Source organism: Balaenoptera musculus, chromosome 18, assembly GCF_009873245.2.
Source record: "Balaenoptera musculus isolate JJ_BM4_2016_0621 chromosome 18, mBalMus1.pri.v3, whole genome shotgun sequence".
NCBI classification, from domain to species: Eukaryota; Metazoa; Chordata; class Mammalia; order Artiodactyla; family Balaenopteridae; genus Balaenoptera; species Balaenoptera musculus.
In genome coordinates, this window is record NC_045802.1 from 31,790,443 (window position 1) to 31,812,963 (window position 22,521).

Genomic DNA, 22,521 nt, shown 5'->3' on the forward strand with positions numbered 1-22,521 from the left:
TGTAAATGTTAAGTCTCCAATCAAAAGTTCTAAATATATTAACATTCTGCCTCTGTGCATAGGTATGAGGAGATAAAATGACATGCTGTCTGAGAAATTATGTTTGTACAAATTAGATATATTTTCATTTAAAAAACTTGGTATAAGGAAGACTTTTGATGTATTCTTTCCTCTTTTGAAGACTGAATAAAATATTTTATCCATAATATTAAAATAATAGTCAACCTTAGATTTTCAATCTTGACCTTTCCAGAGATAGAATATTAATATATATAATAAGGATAAATATAATTTACAATATTGTTAATTGTAGATCTTCTTTCCTATTTTTGTCCTCAATCAGTCTAATACTGCAATTTTTAACATCTCCAGAGAATGCTAATTTACAAAAATAGGTATTTTTCAGCAAAAACAAAATTACACAAATCAAAACGGTTACTTGACAAACTATTATCTACTTTCTTACCATCCTTTTACTTTCAGGTATCCTCAAACAATTAATAACATCGAACACTACCTCCACTTTTTCACGATCCATTCTTTTATTAACTGTTTGCATCACGATTGTCCCTTTTGTCAGTCTACTGAGATGGCTCTGAGGAGTACTATCAAACTTTCACTTTCCTTGATGGCTATACCACTATGTGACCATCTTTCTGTATTTATAAATCCCCTCTTGGTTGAAGCATAAGTTCTTTCAAAAACTCATATTTGCAATGATAGTAAAATGTACAACCAGTTATACTTCATGGCTCATGCTGGTGAATATGAAGATATCTTTAACTCTCATTTAATTATGCATATTATAAAAGACACTACCTGTGAAACAGGGGAAAATTACATAGAAAAGTAGTATTTCTAGGGTTTAAGAAACTATAATTTATTAAAAATGTGCACAGTTGAAATCCTAATTTGCATCTTTTAGGCTACTAAAAATAGAGGAGTATTGATTTTTTTTTAAAGTCCTTAAGTAAACTTTATGAAAGGGAATATTATTGTTCCCATTGTTGTCTCTATTCATTGTGCAGAATATACCCGATCACCTAAGTGGAAAATGTAGAAAGAAAAAGAAATTAGTGGAATTATAGTGTTATGATAGCATTCTACAGATACCCATAGAAACTATAAACGTTTTCTTATAGACCTATTAGGATATTTCAATGTTGATGGTTCCTTAGCATAGGTATTCCCTTGAGAATCACTTTTCAATGTGTTCCAGAGTGCACTGTGGTAATTTTGTAAAATTTTTGTTGTCACAATGATTAGGGGACACTAATGGCACTTAGTTGAGAATGGTCTGGGTGAGACAGTCCTACACAATGAAGAATATTCCTACACCCCACACAACATTTTAATGTCACACAATATTTATTTAGATTAAAACTGTTTATAATTAACTGAACCTGAAATCTAACCATTGTACATGTAAACACACAATATTTGTTCTATTAATTTTATATATGCTAAATTTTCCAGAAATGCAAAAACTGTGTAAATCCAGAAAGGACTATACACATTTGGTTTGAAACTCCTTCAAGAGTTGTTCATGATTTCAGAAGATGACATCCCCAATCAAATACCACTTGTGGTATTTGAGTCATTACAAATTTGTTTGTATCTGTCTGCATTTGTAGCTGTCAGAAATACAGTGCACAGAACTGGCTCTTTTATCTCATCGTGTAGTGAGGTCATATTTGTGTATTTGCATATTGAAATGTGTACTGTCTTATTATACATTTCTTTCCTTTCATTCCTCTTTCACACATTTAGGGCATTGTATAGATTTTACAAAATTACATGTATAGGTAGATTTTATTATCCATTATTTTTATTGCAGAGATTTTTAAAACTCATTTTACATTTGTTATTAAAAGATTGTTGAATTTGATAAGGTTGACAATCAAAGACATAGCAGAACATTCTGAAATAATAAAGTATTGATACATTTCTTATTCACAATTTTTTTAAATGACAAGCTGACAGAGTAGGGTAATTTGAGACATGTTTGATTTTGTTTTTTGATATCATAAGAAGAAGAGCAATGTGGCAGTGCCATTACTTCTGCTTTCGTTTTATATTCAGCTGTAATATACTGCAGTGATCTTATTACAGAAATGAAACTTTAAAAAGACCAGAGAGTGACATGGGTTAGAAAGAATCAAAAGGTTGCAAGATGGCACCATAAACAGAGTTGGAACAGAGACTATTCCTACTGATAATAGAATTGAAGGAAAAGAAGAAAAGCAAGGCCTTGATGCAAAATTGATGGCTCTAAGAAAAGTAAATAAACAACCAAAAAGACCAAAAAAAGTTCCTAAAGAAGGAGAAAGGGATAAGGTATATTGACGCTATATTTATAAAAATAGAAAAAAAAGTTTATGAAGGATATATTTGTGACATATTGCTCAGAATTCATACATTTATTGAAAGCACTATATATATATTTTTTTTTCTGTAGAAGATACTGTGTCCTTCTTAAATTAGCTGCAGTAACACATGGGACAAGATACACACATCCTCTAACAATATTGAAACCAGAATGCAACAACTCTGCAAGAAATCTAGTCATCTCATTTATTAGGATGATTTATTATTCACTGAGCACCAACTCAATGCTTTTTATAACAGAGAAAGAAGTTTTTTTCTATTTCAGATTTTTTTAATATAAATAAAAGTAAATGAAAGAATGGAATTGTCTTGAGTCTGCTACTATACCACTTATCGCTTTTCTCTAGAAATTTATCATAGAAAAAAGGAGACTTAAGCCTCTAAAGAATAAATGATTAAAACCAAGAAGTAAAGAAAATAACATAACAAGGTGAATAGAAAGAATTTAGGGGGAAAAAAAACACATAAATTCCAGAGTTTCCAACCCAGTTTGAACACTTATTCTTTAGAGTAAATTACTACAAATATTAAATAACTTGAGTCTTTTTCTTCATACTTCTCCATTTTTTTCCATAAGTTACCTTCTAGCCCTATCTGAATGCACATTTGTATCTTCTCCTTAAATGCTTTAAGACCCAAATTAATAATTTTTTTCTTAGTAAGACTCTTTCATTTTCTACATAATCTTTGCATATTCTGCCTTAAATTACCCACAATTTATATTACATACTCATGCAAACACAAATGCTCACATACTTAAATGGAAAGTCCATTGAATTTAATATAAAATACACCTGAGAATTATTAGACATATATCTTCATGGAAATATACATTGTAACAAGATTATTGAATCACTACATGGATAATTTCTAAATGTTAAAAAATAATACCTCTGCCTTATAAAAAAAATATAAATAATTCAATGAGAGCTTGCCAATTGACAGGTAGAGTGATAAATGCTTTTCAGACATTTTTTTCATTGACTCCTTGCAGCAATGCTGAGTGATATTTATTTTTGCCACTTAATGGATGAGGAAACAGGCATGAGGAATCAAGATGTTTCTCATAGTCATGGAAAAAGTACTAACCAGGATTCAAAATCATAATTCAAACCATGTTTTTCATCTTTATTTCCTACTTCCTTCCAATAACTTCTTTCTAAAATTTACTTTTTAATAAATTTAATAAAATACAGAAAGCACAAAGTGTTAATGTAAAAACACACAATCATATTACCACACTCTAGAATTAACCGCTATTAACTATTTGTTTTGGCTTTTAGTTTTACTCTAAGAAAATAATATAGTAGCAAAAAAGTTAATGGTTTCCTTAATCATCACCTCATGTCTTCTTTATCCCTTCCTAAAGGTAATAACTGTTATGCATTACTTCACATCAATTTAATTATTTCACATACATGTTACAAATATATCTATTTTGTTCTTCTTTTCTGAAGTCATTACTGTGTGTGACACTAGTCTACTGTTAATTCTTCTCACGGCCACTTTTTATTTTCTTAGATTTTGAAGGGAATATCTTTTACAGAAACTGAAGAGCTCTCTTAAGGAATGTGACCATAAGCAGGAAAATGTCATACTAGGTAATATTATACATGCCACATCCTTCAAACTAATAGGGGTCTCAGTGGAGACAATAGAAAGGCAACTAATTATCCATTCGAACAAGGTAAATTATATGTACTTCTGTGAAATCTCCATTCAAAAATGCTCAATATATTTCTTCTTAGAAAGGTATGAATGCATAGAACATCAAAGCCATACCAAATTCCATTTTATAGCCCACTGTAATAAGTAATAGCAAATGTGCAAATCAAACTCATAAAATTGTTTATCTGAACTATTTTCTCAAAAATGGCAAAGATGAGACTATAATTAAAATTTGCTAAGGCCTAATATTTTAAATTATGTCTCCATGATCAAAGAAAGGCTTCACCAGAACATTTACCTTCAGAAAGGAATAAAAAGACCATAGGGACTGTATCATTATGTGAAAGCAAATGGCATGGCAGTTCAAAATGAAATTGTTTCTGTTTAATGTTTTTCCCATTTAATCGCAGCATTATTTCTCCATTTTTCAATGCTTTGCTAAGTAGAACTACATAAGCAAACTTTCCATAGTCAAGATTCTTTGTCTTCCTTGTTTCTGGATCTCTAAAGAAATGTCTTTGCACAACAGTCTATAAATGATAGTACTACCACTACTTACAGAACTACTTAAATGATGGTTCCATGGCCCCTTGCAATATTGATGTTTTAAAGGGAGGCTGAGTAGTGCTCAGGACTAAAATATTTGATCTTCTGTGAGGACTGGGCTGTCTCCTGGGAGATTTTAACGTAGCCATTTCTGCAAATGGGAAAGCCTCTATACTCAGACAAATGCAAAAATACAAGTCTTGGGAAAAGATCTGGGGCCTTGGTGCTTATAGATATATAAAATGATATAAAACACAGAGCAAAAGGTTATAAATTCAATTTGAAGAGGTCCCAAATGTAATTCTAGATGCACAAACTAATTATAACACATGTACAATGATATAATACTATAGACTGTACTGTGTTAGAAACACATATCTCAATCCATGTGCTGAAATTTCACAACAACTTCAGGCCTCATTTTTCTTGTATTACAAGTGGGGCTAATACAGCTTGTCATCCACCTCACAAGGAATATTATGAGGATTCATGAGATCATTAAATGAAGAGTCTCCAAGTGTTTAATTTACTCCCTGGCAAGAACTCAGAATCCCATTCACCCTTGCAGGGCAGTAGTACATATTTATTCCAGAAAGAGTTAATATTTTTTCCACCCACCCTGAAAATGCTATGCTTGTTTGTGGTATGTAAATAGGTCTATTTATAATGCATTAAGAGATACTTAGGATAAGAGTCAAAATTGTATTTTAAGTAAATTAAAATAGTAAAAATCATCAGAATGGCTCCATATTACTTTGTCTCACCCTATGGATGGGAAAGTGTATTTTTAAAGATTCATAGGTATACAAATTAATATATAAAAATGTAGACCATCAGGAGTATCATTAAAAGGGCGAAGTTATACCTGAACAGTTTTTGTGTCATTTCTTGTTATCAAAGTCATTTGATTACTCTATTTTTAACTAAACAAGCTTTTAAATAGATAACAATTATAAAGGTATTTTTGATGCATTATTTAAAATCAATGTCAAATTTCAAGCTAAGGGATGACATAGTCCTTTTTATAATCTTATAAAATAAATTCTCACTCTTTGATATAATAAATATCTTGAAAACATAAAGGCTCGTAGAAATGTTCTGAGATGTTCAGAAGTGATTATTATGAGTGTTTAATGAAGCTTGCTTTATTGAGCACATATCGGTCACCATGCTAGGAACTTTCACATGAGGGCAAATGGCTCCATGGCAATCAGGCATGATAGACATGGTCCCTAGGGATGTTCCATGCTAGGACAAAATATCAGTGATACCCATAGCTGATGGGAACACAAGCCTGTAAGATTCTGACACCTGTGTTCTTATCACAATGCCATACTGCTTCTCCCAGAAAAGCCTAAATAAACAAACAAAAAATTTAGATCTGTCTCAAACAGGAGAGAAGTTTTGCATAATCTTGTGTGGTAACTAATTTTCTCTGGAAAAAAAGTAAATTTTTTTGTATTTGGTTTTGATAACAAAAGTCAAAAAGAAAGAGAAAAGAAATCAACTGTTGGCAAAAGACTTAAAGCACAGAGACAAAATGAAAAATAGAAGGAAAACCTTCTATTGATATTCACACAAACAAAAATATTTTATAGGAGTGTATCACAAATTTGACATTAACTATGTAATTCATAGTGTGACTGTCATCTTCCAGTTAAGCAAGTATTTCATAAAATCAATTAATCTGTACTGTTGAGGGGCTCTGTAGAATATTTGGGACAGATAATAATAGGTGAAAATGTAGCTGAAATAGAATTATGTCTTTCTTCCCAAACTTTACTATTTCTGAAATTGACTCAATTTCAACATTCTAGGCTTAGATATAAAATCATGTTTTACACATGGGCATAAACTAACCAAAATCACTTTCAGCAAATTTGGAAGTATCAGTAGTCATTAAATTAATAATAAGGGTTAAACTTCTTTAAAAACATACCAGTTTTTCTGATCATTACTGCAAACAAAGACTTGCACTTTTTAATCTGCAGACATGTATATTCAAATAAATCAAATGGATTTTTAATTTTGTATAACTCTAATTTATGAGATAGTATGCCTTAATAGGAAAGATACTATTTAGGACCCCTGGATTCTAGTATAATTTTGCCAAATCTGTAAAAACCTGGTTAAAAATCATAATTGCTACTGTTGCAAATCTCCCCACCAAACAAGGAAAATAGACTAAATAATTTTCAAAATTACTTAGCAAAAATAAAGAAAAGCTCTTTGCTATACATGCAAAAATGTTTGATTTTCTCAAGTTTGTAAGCTTCTTTGTATTTCATTTTAAGAATTAAAAAAAACACTTATTGATAGTGCATATATCATTACCATCTTTAATACTTTTGCTTTCTTCATTCAATATTTTCAGGTAGTTCATCAGCAAATAGATTTTATGCTATTATTAAAACAAAATACAAGGGCTTCCCTGGTGGCGCAGTGGTTGAGAATCCGCCTGCTAATGCAGGGGACACGGGTTCGAGCCCTGGTCTGGGAAGATCCCACATGCCACGGAGCAACTGGGCCCGTGAGCCACAACTACTGAGCCTGCGCATCTGGAGCCTGTGCTCCACAACAAGAGAGGCCGCGATAGTAAGAGGCCCGCGCACCGCGATGAGGAGTGGCCCCCGCTTGCCGCAACTAAAGAAAACCCTCGCACAGAAACGAAGACCCAACACAACCATAAATAAATAAATAAATAAATAAATAAATAAATTTATAAAAAAAAAAAATACAAATTTCTGGTGTTTTTGTCTCTACAATAATGGGATGGCATGTGAACAGAAGTATGCTAATACCCAGCTCTTACAGCCATGGCATATAGAAAAAAGAGAGTCCTTTTTCTTTATGTATAGCTTTATATTTTTGCTGCCAGGGATTTATAGTTGAACATAATGTAGCACCATGGTATGAGCAAAGTTAAACAGGGAAAAAGGAAAACCGAGATTCATATTCGAAAAGGAAAAAACTCCCAAGAATTATATCAAGGATCTTTCCCTGCCATTTTCCCATCTCCCAGTTAAAGCCCAGACCCATACTACAGGCAATCACAGTAATTCCTCCAGGACCACAGTCTATTATTCCTTATTTTTTAATTATTTTTTTAATTGGAGGATAGTTTATTTACAATGTTGTGTTAGTTTCTGCTGTACAGCAAAGTGAGTCAGTTATACATACACATATATTCACTCTTTTAGGTCATTACAATGTACTGAATAGAGTTCCCTGTGCTATTCACTATGTTCTTATTAGTTATCTATTCTATACATAATAATGTGTATATGTCAATCCCAATCTCTCAATTTATCCCTCCCCCTGCCTTCCCCCCGGTAACCACAAGTTTATTTTCTACATCTGTGACTCAACTTATGTTTTGTAAATAAGTTCATTTGCACCATTTCTTCAGATTCCACATATAAGTGATATCATATTTGTCTTTCTCTATCTGACTTACTTCACTCAGTATGACAATCCATGTAGCTGCAAATGGCATTATTTTATTCTTTTTTATGGCTGAGTAATATTCCATTGTGTATATGTACCACATCTTCTTTATCCATTCCTCCATCAATGGACATTTAGGTTGCTTCAATATCCTGGCTATTGTATATAGTGTGCAATGAACATTGGGGTACATGTATCCTTTCAAATTATGGTTTTCTCTGGATATATGCCCAAGAGTGGGAATGCTGGATCATATGGTAGCTCTATTTTTAGTTTGTCATTCTAACCAGTATGAGGATATACCTCACTGTGCTTTTGATTTGCATTTCTCTAATAATTAGTGACGTTGAGCATCTTTTTTTCATGTGCCTCTTTGCCATCTGTATGTCTTCTTTGGAGAAATGTCTATTTAGATCTTCTGCCCATTTTTTGATTGGGTTGTTTGTTTTTTTGATATTGAGCTGCATGGGTTTTTTGTATATTTTGGAGATTAATCCCTGGTTGGTCTCTTTGCTTGCAAATATTTCTCCCATTCTGTGGGTTTTCTTTTCATTTCATTGATGGTTTCCAAGAATAAAATACCTAGGAATAGACCTACCTAAGGAGACAAAAGACATTTACTCAGAAAACTATAAGATACTGATGAAAAAAATCAAAGATGACACAAACAGATGGAGAGATATACCATGTTCTTGGAAGAATTCTTGGATTGGAAGAATCAATATTGTCAAAATGACTATACTACCCAAAGCAATCTACAGATTCATTGCAATCTCTATCAAATTACCAACAGCATTTTTCAGAGAATTAGAACAAAAATGTTTACAATGTGTACGGAAACACAAAAGACCTCGACTAGCCAAGGCAATGTTGAGAAAGAAAAATGGAGCTGGAGGAATCAGGCTCCCTGACTTCAGACTATACTACAAAGCTACAGTAATCAAAATAGTATTGTACTGGCACAAAAACAGAAATACAGATCAATGGAACAGGATAGAAAGTCCAGAGGTTAAATCCACGCAACTATGGTCACCTAATCTTTGTCGTACAAAGGAGGCAAGAATATACAATGGAGAAAAGACAGCCTCTTCTGTAAGTGGTGTTGGGAAAACTGGACCTTTACATGTAAAATAATAAATTAAAACATTCTCTAACACCATACAGCAAAACAAACTCAAAGTGGATTAAAGACCTAAATGTAAGACTGGATACTATAAAACTCTTAGAGGAAAACATAGGCAGAACACTCTCTGACATAAATCGCAGCAAGACCTTTCTTGATCCACCTCCTAGAAAATAAAATGAAAATAAAAACAAAAATAAATAAAAGGGATTTAATTAAACTTATAAGCTTTTGAAGTTTAGTTTATACTCAAATAGTAAATGATTATTTGATTAACACCTGTCTTCTCTATTAGACTAGGAGCAAGTGTGTCTTTTTTCTTTTTGTTCTACCTCCAGTAATTTACCAAATCAGCAAGTGCACTGTAGGCATGGAATATTTATTAAATTATTTTAAAGTGAAATCAATATGCAGAGAAACCTAACTTAATGTTATACGACCTATTAATAGGGCCTATTCTATCTACATAATGTGCTAAAATGAAAGCAATGTCCAGATATAAACAGCTCCATATTTTCTTTCTTTTTGATACTAACTTATGAGATGAAAATTTTATTTATTGAACTGAAGAGTTCACCCAATTCTTGTTCTCCAAACACCATTCTGATTAAATCGAATTCATGCCTCAACTTAAGGAAGTACACTTGTATGCTCAGATATCTTTGTAGTCTAGGAAATGAAATTAGAAAGAATGCTCATTGTATATCGCAGTATATGTAGTTACTGCCTCCAAATATATTGATAACATCAATGCTATACTAACATGATTTAACCTCTTAGTTATACATATTTACTTTTCTATATCTGAAATGCAAAAAAAATAATAAAATAAGCATGGTGACTCAAGAAAATACTCAGTATATCCATGGAATTGTGTTTGTAGAGTGTACATTAGTCGACATATATTTTCTCTCCATTTTTCATCTCTAGCTCCTCTGCATGATCTTCATTCCTAGAAATGACAACCATGGCCAGTGACAGCTCTAGACTTACATGGGCCCTGATGGGGAAATTCTGAAATGAAGAGAGCACTTGCCTTAGGTATGTCCAGATAATGTCTTGGAGATGACTCCTTGTGGCTGCAACTCTGAGCTACTTTATTGTGGTCAAGTGAGATCAGATTTCCAGCTCCTTGGGAGAAAAGGAAGGCTCATGGGACTGGAAAACAGCTGTTCCCAAAAGATAAAGTTGTCCAAAGGATTAAAGAAAGAAAGAGGTGTCTTCTTCCAAGGGCTTTTTTTTTTTTTTCTTAAGAAAAAATAATAATAATAAAGTTTTTGCCCTTTTCTGTACACTTTCACCAGAGGACTGAGCCATTATAAACATATGTAAAGACAGAATACCTTTCTTATATGATTTTATTTTTATAAAATAATTTTGTTGTTGCTGGTCTTAAGAGAGTCTGGGAAGGAGTTAGGAAGAGCTAACTATATAAAAAGCCATGCCATCCCTAAGTTCTTGAGTTTATTTTCAAAAAGAAGAGAATAATTTTATGCAATATGCTTACATTAAAAGCAAGTGACAGTCCAGTACAATAATCTCCATTTAGTCAATTGGATTTTTTGTTGAGAGGGTCATTGTTGAGGAAAAGTGGAAGGAGTCAGAACACCTCAGATCATTTCTTCACACAGAGTATGTGTAGATGATTGGTCACTGTTGCTCTCACAGAATGTGATGCCCATTGGAAATCTAAGTCAATGGATAATATTGTGTAAGATCTACAATGGGCTCTAGAATTCAATACCAATGAATAGGAATTCCACGGGGTTCTTCTTAACAAGCAGAAGTTTTTTCTCCTTAAATTTCAGCCTCTTGGCTCTGAAAAGTAGTTAGGATTGCCTTTCAAAATAGCAAATTAGGCATGTATATATATATATTTCTTCCAGCTTCACAGAATAGTAGTTTTAAAAGGAGTTAATAAACTTCTATTGTTATTTTCTTATGTTCAGAATAGACTGTGTTCTCCATGCTTTACAGGCAACAGATTCTGTCTATTCATTATCTCCAGTAAAAATGATAAAAAAATAATTGAAAATTTCTATCATAAAAATATACATTTCACTGTATTTCTTTCACATTATATCATGAAATATGTTAGTATTAAAAATGTTCCTATAAGCCAGAGAGTGCTTATATGAAATTTTGTCACATACAATATGTAACAGATGTCTGATTTGAGTGTTCTATTACTAAAGAGAGACAGAAATGATCTGCTCTATAGTGTATTACACCAGAAGCTAGAAAACGTAGAATCTTAAGTCCTTGGCTCTGCTGCTGACTATTAAATAGCACCAAATGACTCCTGAATCATCTGTGCCTCTTTTTATTCACCTTCAAGAAGAGGGAAAAAAATTATCCTTCTTCAAAGTGCTAGAGGGAATGATGAAAATAATTAAACATATCAGGGTGGTGATCAGAAGTTTAAATGATCACTTATGGAAATATTAGAAATTAGGGGGCAAGGCATTTCTGGAAGACTGTCAGTACCAAATCCAAAGGAATTGATGAATTGGCAGGAGAAGCCATGGTTTGGCGATTCTCCCTAAGTGAGGAAATTACCACTTGTCTGCACAGAAAAGCTTTAATCGTGTGGTGATGCAACACTGCACCCAGGTACTTGGGCTCTTTAGGTGGAACATGGTCTCCTGGAGCCATGTGGCTAAAGCAGGAACTTTCAGATCATTGGTTCAGCAATGGTTCATATGTCCCTTACAATCGCAAACCTCACATTCTCCTCTGAAAATTCAAATTATTTGTCACATATTGCTCCTGTAAGAGAATAGTTATAGGGAGATGAAAGGGTAAAATTTTTTCAATAGGTGTAATAGACTAGAGAATAAAAATAATGTAACAGTTCTAAGAGCAGGTAACCTAAAAAGTATAATTGATGTTGATACAAAGCAATATGAAAGACTTGAGAACTTCTTGATTCCTGCATGGGACCCTTCGAGAATGAACCAGTTGTAGTGATTTTCAACATTTGCCTTACATGGGAACCAGCTAGAAAGAGGCTAAAAAACTTATGCACACCCCACACCCAAGGTCAAATAATAAGAATTTCTGGGAGTGGAGCTCAGTTTTTTGTGCTTTAAAAGTTTTACAGGGAAATAAAGTTTTAAAAATTCTATTCAGGGGAGGAGTCAAGATGGTGGAATATGCAAACACGGAATTCATCTCTCTTTCCAAGTACATCACAAATACATCTACAAAGGCAACAATTCTCACAGAGCACCTGCTGAACATTAGCAGAAGACTTCGGACACCTAAAAGGACAAGAAAAAAATCCTCTCTCAATCAGATAGGAAGAAAGAAAGAAGAAAAGAAAAGAAGAAGAAAAAAAGGGACCAGCAATTCAGGCAAGAAGCTGAAGGTGAGGAGAGGTTCCCACACTCACAAAAACTCTCCCTCATGGTGGGGATATCAGCTGGGACAGAAACGGATCTTCAGGGGATTGAAGGAGAATGCAGCAGACAGTCTGTGGAAGGCAGGACAAAGTATCCATCTTTACACCAAGACCCGGCTCCACCCAACTGTCTACAGCCTCCAGGGTTAGACACCTCACACCAAACAACCAGCAAGACAGAACCACAGCCCCACCCATCAGTGGACAGGCTGCCTAAAGTTGTACTAAGCTCACAAACACCCAAAACACACCAACCAATGGGGCCCTGCTCATCAGAGAGAAAAGACTCAGCTCCACCCACCAGAGAGCAGACACCAGTACCTCCTACCAAAAAACCTACACAAGCCCTGGAGCAACCTCACCCACCAGGGGGCAAACAACAGAAACAAGAGGAACTACAGCACTGCAGCCTGTGGAAAGGAGACTATAAACACCATAAGTTAGATATGTTGCAGATGAAGGAGCAGGGTAAAAATCCATAAGATCAAATAAGTGAAGAGGAAATAGGCAATCTACCTGAAACATAATTCAGAGTAGTGATAGTCAAGATGATCCAAGATCTCAGAAATAGAATGGAGGCACAGATCAAGAAGATACAAGAAATGTTTAACAAGGACCTAGAAGAATTAAAGAACAAACAGTGATGAACAACACAATAACTGAAATGAAAACTACACTAGAAGGAATCAATACAGAATAACTGAGGCAGAAGAATGGATAAGTGAGCTGGAAGATAGAATGGTGGAAATCACTGCTGCAGAGCAGAATAAAGAAAAAGGAATGAAAAGAAATGAGGACAGTCTCAGAGATCTCTGGGACAACATTAAACACACCAATATTTGAATTATAGGGGTTCCAGAAGAAGAAAAAAAGAAAGGGTCTGAGAAAATATTTGAAGACATTATAGTTGAAAACTTCCCTAACATGGGAAAGGAAATAGTGAATCAAGTCCAGGAAGTACAGAGTTCCATACAGGATGAACCCAAGGGGAAACATGCCGAGACACATATTAATCAAACTAAAAATAATTAAATACAAAGAAGAAATATTAAAAGAAGCAAGGGAAAACAACAAATAACATACAAGGGAATCCCCATAAGGTTATCAGCTGATTTTTCAGCTGAAACTCTGCAGGCAGGAAGGGAGTGGCAGGATATATTTAAAGTGATGAAAGGGTAAAACCTGCAACCAATATCAGTCTACCCAGGAAGGAACTCATTCAGATTCTATGGAGATATCAAAAGCTTTACAGAGAAGCAAAAGCTAAGAGAATTCAGCACCACCACCCAGCTTTACAGCAAATACTAAAGGAACTTCTCTAGGCAGGAAACATAGCAGAAGAAAAAAAGACCTACTAAAACAAACCCAAAACAATTAAGAAACTGGTAATATGAACATATGTATCAATAATTACCTTAAATGTAAATGAATTAAATGCTCCAACCAAGAGACACAGACTGGCTGAATGGATACAAAAACAAGACCCATATATATGTTGTCTACAAGAGACTCACTTCAGACCTAGGGACACATACAGACTGAAAGTGAGGGGATGGAAAAAGGTACCACATGCAAATAAAAATCAAAAGAAAGCTGGAGTACCAATACTCATATTAGACAAAATAGACTTTAAAATAAGGACTATTACAAGAGACAAGAGACTGTTACAAGTGCCCTTACACTACATAATTATGAAGGGATCAATCCAAGAAGAAGATATAACAGTTGTAAATATCTATGCACCCAACATAGGAACACCTCAATACATAAAGCAAATGCTAACAGCTATAAAAAGGGAAATTGACAGAAACACAATAATCATGGGGAACTTTAACACTCCCTTTACACCAATGGATGGATCATCCAGACAGAAAATTAAGAAGGAAACACAAGCCTTAAATGACACATTACACCAGATAGACTTAACTGATATTTATAGAACATTTCATCCAAAAGCAGCAGAATATATTTTCTTCTCAAGTGCACATGGAATATTCTCCAGGATAGATCACATCTTGGGTCACAAATCAAGCCTTGGTAAATTTAAGAAAATTGAAATCATATCAAGCATCTTTTCCAAACACAACGCTATGAGATTAGAAATAAGTTACAGTTAGAAAAAAACTGTAAAAAACACAAATACATGGGGCTAAACAGTATGCTACTAAATAACCAAGATATCACTGAAGAAATCAAAGAGTAAATAAAAAAATACCTAGAAACAAATAACAATGAAAGCATGAAGACCCAAAACCTATGGGATGTAGCAAAAGCAGTTCTAAGAGGGATGTATATAGCAATACATTCATACCTCAAGAAACAAGAGAAATCTCAAATAAACAACATAACCTTGCACCTGTAGCAACTAGAGAAAGAACAGCAACAACAAAAAAGCCCAAAGTTAGTATTAGTAGAAAGAAAGAAATCATAAAGATCAGAGCAGAAATAAATGAAATAGAAACAAGAAAACAATAGCAAAGATCAATAAAACTAAAAGCTGGTTCTTTGAGAAGATAAACGAAATTGATAAACCTTTAGCCAGACTCAGCAAGAAAAAGAGGGAGAGAACTCAAATCAATAAAATTAAAAATGAAAAAGAAGTTACAATGGACACTGCAGAAATACAAAGCATCATAAGAGACTACTACAAGCAACTATATGTCAATAAAAAGGACAACCTGGAAGAAATGGACAAATTCTTAGAAAAGTACAACCTTCCAAGACTGAAGCAGGAAGAAATAGAAAATATGAACAGACCAATCACAAGTAATGAAATTCAAACTGTGATTAAAAATCTTCCAACAAACAAAAGTCCAGGACCAAATGGCTTCCCAGACAAATTCTATCAAACATTTAGAGAAGAGCTAACACCTATCCTTCTCAAAATCTTCCAAGAAATTGCAGGGAAGGAACACTCCCAAACTCATTCTATGAGGTCACCATCACTCTGGTACCAAAACCAGACAAAGATACTACAAAAAAGAGGAAAATTACAGACCAATATAACTGATGAACCTAGACACAAAAATCCTCAACAAAATAGTAGCAACCCGAATCCAACAACACATTAAAAAGATCATACACCATGATCAAGTGGGATTTATCTCAGGGATGCAAGGATTCCTCAATATATGCAAATCAATCAATGTGATACACAATATTAACAAATTGAAAAATAGAAAAAATATGGTCATTTTGATAGATGCAGAGAAATGTTTTGACAAAATTCAACACACATTTATGATAAAAACTGTCCAGAAAGGGAGCATAGAGGCAACCTACCTCAACATAATAAAAGTAATATACGACAAACTCACAGCAAACATCATGCTCAATGGTGAAAAACTGAAAGCCTTTACTCTTAGATCAGGAACAAGACAAAGGCGTCCGCTCTTACCACTATTATTCAACATAGTTTTGGAAGTCCTAACCACGGCAATCAGAGAAGAAATAAATAAATAAATAAAAGGAATCCAGACTATGAAAGAAGAACTAAAGCTTTCACTGTCTGCAGATGACATGATACTATACATAAAAAATCCTAAAGATGTAGCCAGAAAACTACTAGAGCTAAGCAATGAATTTAGTAAAGTAGCAGGATGAAAAATTAATATGCAGAAATCTCTTGCATTCCTATATGCTAACAATACAAATCAGAAAGAGAAATTAAGGAAACAATCCCATTTACCATTGCAACACAAAGAATAAAATACCTAGGAATAAACCTACCTAAGGAGGCAAAAGACCTGTATGCAGAAAACTATAAGACACTGATGAAAGAAATTGAAGACAATACAAACAGATGGAAAGATATACCATGTTCTTGGATTGGAAGAATCAATATTGTGAAAATGACTATACTACCCAAAGCAATCTACAGATTCAATGCAATCCCTAATAAATTACCAATGGTATTTTTCAGAGAATTAGAAGAAAAAATTTTACAATTTGTATGGAAACACAAAAGACCCCAAATAGCCAAAGAAATCTTGAGAAAGAAAAACGGAGCTGGAGGAATCAGGCTCCCTGACTTCAGACTACACTACAAAGCTACAGTAATCAAGACAGTATGGTACTGGCACAAAACCAGAAATATAGACCAGTGGAATAGGATAGAAAGCCCAGAGATAAACCCATGAACCTATGGTAACCTAACCTATGGAAAAGGAGGCAAGAGTACACAATGGAGAAAAGACAGTCTCTTCAATAAGTGGTGCTGGGAAAACTGGACAGCTACATATAAAAAAATGAAATTAGAACACTCCCTAACACTATACACAAAAGTAAACTCAAAATGGATTAAAGACCTAAAAGTAAGGCCAGACAATATAAAACTCTTAGAGGAATACATAGGCAGAAATCTCTTTGACGTAAATCACAGCAAGAGCTTTTTGATCCATCTCCTAGAGTTATGAAAATAAAAACAAATTAAACAAATGGGACTTAATTACCCTTAAAAGCTTTTGCACTGCAGAGGAAACCATAAACAAGATGAAAAGACAACCCTCAGAACGGGAGAAAATATTTGCCAACAAAGAAACTGACAAAGGATTAATCTCCAAAATATACAAGCAGCTGATGCCGCTCAAAATCAGAAAAACAAACAACCCAATCAAAACATGGGTGGAAGATCTAAATAGACATTTCTCCATGGAAGACATACAGATGTCCAAGAGGCACATGAAAAGATGCTCAACATCACTATTAGAGAAATGCAGGTCAAAACTACAATGAGGAATCACCTCATACCCGTTAGAATGGCCATCTTTAAAAAATCTACAAACAATAAATGCTGGACATAGTGTGGAGAAAAGTGAACCCTCTTACACTGTTGGTGGGAATGTAAATTGATACAGCCACTATGGAGAACAGTATAGAGGCTCCTTAAAAACTAAAAAAAGAACTAACATATGACCCAGCAATTCTGTTACTGGTCATATACCCTGAGAAGACCAAAATTTAAAAAGATACATGCACCTCAGTGTTCATTGCAGCACTATTTACAATAGCCAGGACACGGAATCAATCTAAATGTCCATCAACAGAGGAATGGATAAAGAAGATATGGTATGTATGTGTGATGGAATATTAGCCATAAAAAGGAACAAAATTGTGTCATTGTCAGGGACGTGGATTGACCTAGAGACAGACATACAGAGCAATGTAAGTCAGAAAGAGAAAAACAAACATCAGTTATTAATGCATATATGTGGAATCTAGAAAAATGTTACAGATGATCTTATTTGCAAAGCAGAAATAGAGACACAGACGTAAACAACAAACGTATGGATACCAATGGGGAAGAGAGGTGGTGGGATGAATTGGGAGATTGGGATTGACATATATACACTACTACGTATACCATCGATTACTAATGAGAACCTACAGTATAGCACAGAGAACTCTACTCACTGCTCGGTGCTGAACTAAATGAGAAGGAAATCCAAAAAAGAGGGGATACATATATATGTATGGCTGATTCACTTTGCTGTACAGCAGATACTGACACGGCAGTGTAAAGCAACTATACTCCAATAAAATAAATAGATAAATAAAAGTTAAAAAAAAGTCAATGAATGTTGAGATTTAAAAAATTAAATTAAATTTCTGTTCAAAAATAAATTTGTATAGGTGATTCTGATGTGCATCCATATTTGAAAGCCACTGATTTAGTGCAACATGCAGCTACCAAGAGTAGACATTTCTTCCTGACTGCTGTAAAAAAAAATAGAAAAACATCTCTTCTTTTCCTTAAAAGAGCTGTATATAAAAAATAACTACTCATAAAACTTGTAAAGATTAACAGCTAAACCAATGTTTCTTGTCCAATAGTATTCAAACCAAAGATTCAGCTTTTCACTCACCTGAATCTATAATATCCTTTGAAATGCATGCATTTGAACTCTGGTACTTGCACTCCTGGAACTGTCTACACAAGTCTAAATATTACTTTTAAAGCACTGTGTTAAAGTCCTCAAAGGAAGCTTTCTTCTGTCATGATTGACTTTTTGCCATCAAATGAGTTATTCATTTTGATTATGGACTTAAGTGGCAACATGAGTACTTTGCCTGGCATTCAGACCATATCCATCACAACATAATAGCACCTTATAAATGTCATCATATTTGTGTATACCTGTAAACACAGATATTGAGTGCCACATGCAAGCTTAGGTGTGATACATGTCAGGACAAGCTACATAATTTTTAGGGCCCTGAGCAAGATGGAAATACTGTAACCCTTGTTCAAAAACATTACAAATTTTAAGATGACAGTTGCAGAGCATTAAACCTGTAGGTTCCAATGGGACTGCACAGATAATACATCCATTAAGAAGGACCCCTGTTTACGAAATATATACATATATTTTTTTAGGAAACTTGGATGAAAAAAAGAAGGGAAAGGAGCAGAGATGGATAGCTAAGTCAAGGAAGAGAAAAAACTTCAATATCTCTCACACTAATTGTTTCATTTGTCTAGTAGTACTGGGGTCCACAAACTTGCTGGTGGGCCAAATCCAGCCCACTCCCTGTTTTAGTATCTAACGTTTTATTGGAGCACAGTCAGGTTCATTCACTAATGAATTGCCTATGACTGCTTTTGTACCACTACAGCAGAAGTGAGTAGTTAGTGACAGAGCCTGCAAGGCCTACAAAGCCAGATTTAAAATATTCACTTTCCAGCCCTTTATAGAAAAGTTTGCTAACCCCCGAGTAGTATCATGGACTAGACGTAAAGTCAAGTTGAAAAATTTTTAAAATATGTACTTTAACACTTCTACTACTCTTTCTATTACCAGATAACTGCAACAATTAAATTACCTTTCCCATCTTTTTTTATAACAAAATATATGAAGATGTATCCCAAGTAGATCTCCAAATTTTAGATTAGGAAATCATAATCATTAATTGGTCCTATCTACCAATCCCTGCAATGTCATCAGAAGTTCTGATAAGCACTCAGCCCTTCTGGGAAGCACAGTGCTGCCCAGAAGTAAGCATTTCAAGAGGAATAAAATTCAAATAAGACAGTCTTCAACAGTTCACAGTATCTCTGAACGATTTGTGGATGAAAAGTCACTATTTCCCTTATTTGCAGCATTTTTAGGTGCCATGTTACAGAGCATGCCTGTATACCTCTTCTGTAAATGCCACAGTAGCCTGGCTATCAAAGGCCAACATTTAGACTCAGTTTTTGGAAAATTCATCTGAAATAACTGTGCAATTATATAAAAACCTATCCATAAAACAAAGCAAATCTTATTACCAGTCCCATGCTCAGAAATTACCAACTTCCATTTTAATGACCTCCAGATGTATTACACAATAGCAGCTCCTCAGTTCAGGAAAATAAAAGTAGAATTACTATGCACTGGGGAGTTAGCTAGAAAAGTATTCAGTTTTTCAGAGATATAATTTCACTTCAAGCGTAAGCAGTCAGTGATGAGTTGTGAGTTTAGAGTAAAACATATAAAACTCACCTAATTTTCTTTTTTTATTTGAATGGAAGGAAAGTTCAATCAAGGCAATTGGACTTATTCTTTTCTCTGCCAAGAGTTGAGATTTTAACACATATATTTTACTGGTCATTTAGAAAACAAACACAACGGCATTCAGTTTAGTTTTAAATGGTGAAACAGAAATAAAAAAAAAATAAAAACAGATGCAGGAAATAAAATTGAATTCCTAGTATATTGTAAACAAGCTTAAATACTGTATTCAGTTCCCTTGTGGTGTACTATTTGGTCTGATGGCCTGAATGTGACAAATGTTATTGGTGACTCACAGCTCATGTCCACATGTAACCACAAAATCCAATTTTTGTGACAAACTCTTTTTCTTTCTTTAACTTTATTTTTAATTTCTATCTGCATAATTCTAACAAATTCTGATTTTATTTCAAATTACAGCAAAGAAAGTTACCAATGTGTTTTCACCACCTGGATCCTATTATTTTGTGATGTTGTTCAAAGAGAACCCATTGTATTAATTGCAAACTATGGTGAGGATGCCTCTTATAAGGCCTGAGAAATCCACCAGTTTGTGACATTCCAAAATTCTTCCTACATTAGAAAATGTAAACAAAAATAAGAAACACAGAGTATTTCCCAGTTCTACATCTTTCACCATCTCTGTGGCTGTTATATCCTGAATTGAGACTTTCATCAAGATTCTTCCCAGAATCATGTCATAGCACTTTCATCACTGCTTTCATGTGTTATTTCCCAACAAAACTTTGCACAAACCTACACTTTGATGCAGAACTTTTCATCAAAGTGTAACATACCAACAGAAAAGCAAACAAATCAAAGTCTACAGCTCAATTTCACAACTAGAACACTTTTGTTTAATCAGCATCAAATAAAGTAGCAGAATATTCTAGCAAGCCAGAAGCCCCTAATGCTTTCTTTTAGTCACAGCCTCCCCGGAGGTGCTAATATCATGAATTCTAACCTAAGAGATTACTTTTGTATATTGTTGTACATCATATAAAAGGGATAACACAGTCTGTGTTGCTGGATTATTTTGCTCAATATTATGTTTGTGATATTGTCACATTGTCACATGAATTTTTACTTTTATTTCCTAGAGAGTTACCATTATGCTATGAATCAGCATCCTTAGTTTCCTTTATGAATTCCTTCACTATATAATTCTGTATTCATTCACTTTTATAGTCTTTTATTTCAATTAACTCTTTGATATCTACTTTTTTGTAATTAACTGTTCTGGACATTATGAGAATAAAAATTTCTGTTAAAATCTGTCTTTGTCTTAAGGTGTTTAACATTTAGTGGAAGGAAACAAACATAACTAATTCAGATGTCATATAGAATTGCAGAAGCCCTAAATAGAAGTATAAGAAACATATTGAAAGGATACAAAAGTAAGTTGTATTAATTTTACCTGAGGAAGTCAGAGAAAATTTCATGTGTGAAGCTGCCTTGATGGTTGAGAAGGGTTTAGATAGCTAATGAAATAGTATAGGGCACTGCTTGCTGACAACATAGATGAACAAAGTCCTGTAAAACAAAACTGAAAAGAATTATCAGGAATAATTGTGATGAGATGCATCAGCTGATTCTGCTGGAAATGTACCTTGGGGGCATTTTCCACCATGCAGGAGTTATTCATCTCCTCTTCCATTTCCCTTGCTCCTTTCGGAAAGTAACCTGCTCTATTTATTCCATTGTTTCCTACTGATAAACTGATTTCTTGACTCTCCATGGATTTTTCCCTCTTCTTTTGTCTTCAATATTGTCATTATTCAAAGAAAACCTGATCACACTAAGGGAAATCAAGATGGCAGAGTAGGAGGATGCTGAGCTCACTTCCCGTGAACAAACACATCACATACACCTACATGTTGAGCAACTCTCACTGAAAACCAACTGGAGACTGGCAGAAAAACCCTTACACAACCAAGACTGTAAAGAAAGATCTACAGGGAGTCAGGTAGGAAAGGAGGAGAAGCAAACAGGTAGAACCTTCACCCTTAGCAGGGGACACAAATGTGGAGAGGGATATCACGAGAGTGGAGATCCTTCCTGGGGAGTGAGGGTTTGGAGCCACATATTGGGCACCCCAGCCTTGAGGTCCAACACTGGCAAGAGGAGTCTCCTTAGCTGGTTCAAAAACCAGTGGGACTTACAAGAGGGCTGTAAGAAACTGAGACTCTGATCGTAAAGAATGTGCACACATGCTTCTGAAGTTCTGGGAACAGCACAGAGGAAGAAGATTGAAACTTCTTGGGGTTCTGGCCAGTTTATATGACCCCAGCCCACACAGGGTGTCTGCTCCAGTCTCTCTTACTCTAGTGCAGCTCTCCACTAGGGCAAAGGCTGCCTTTGCCAATTAGAGTGAGCACACTTAGAGAACAGAGCCAACTTGGACAAGACCCTATATCTGAACAGGGCAAAGACAACCATTACCCGCACAAACATGG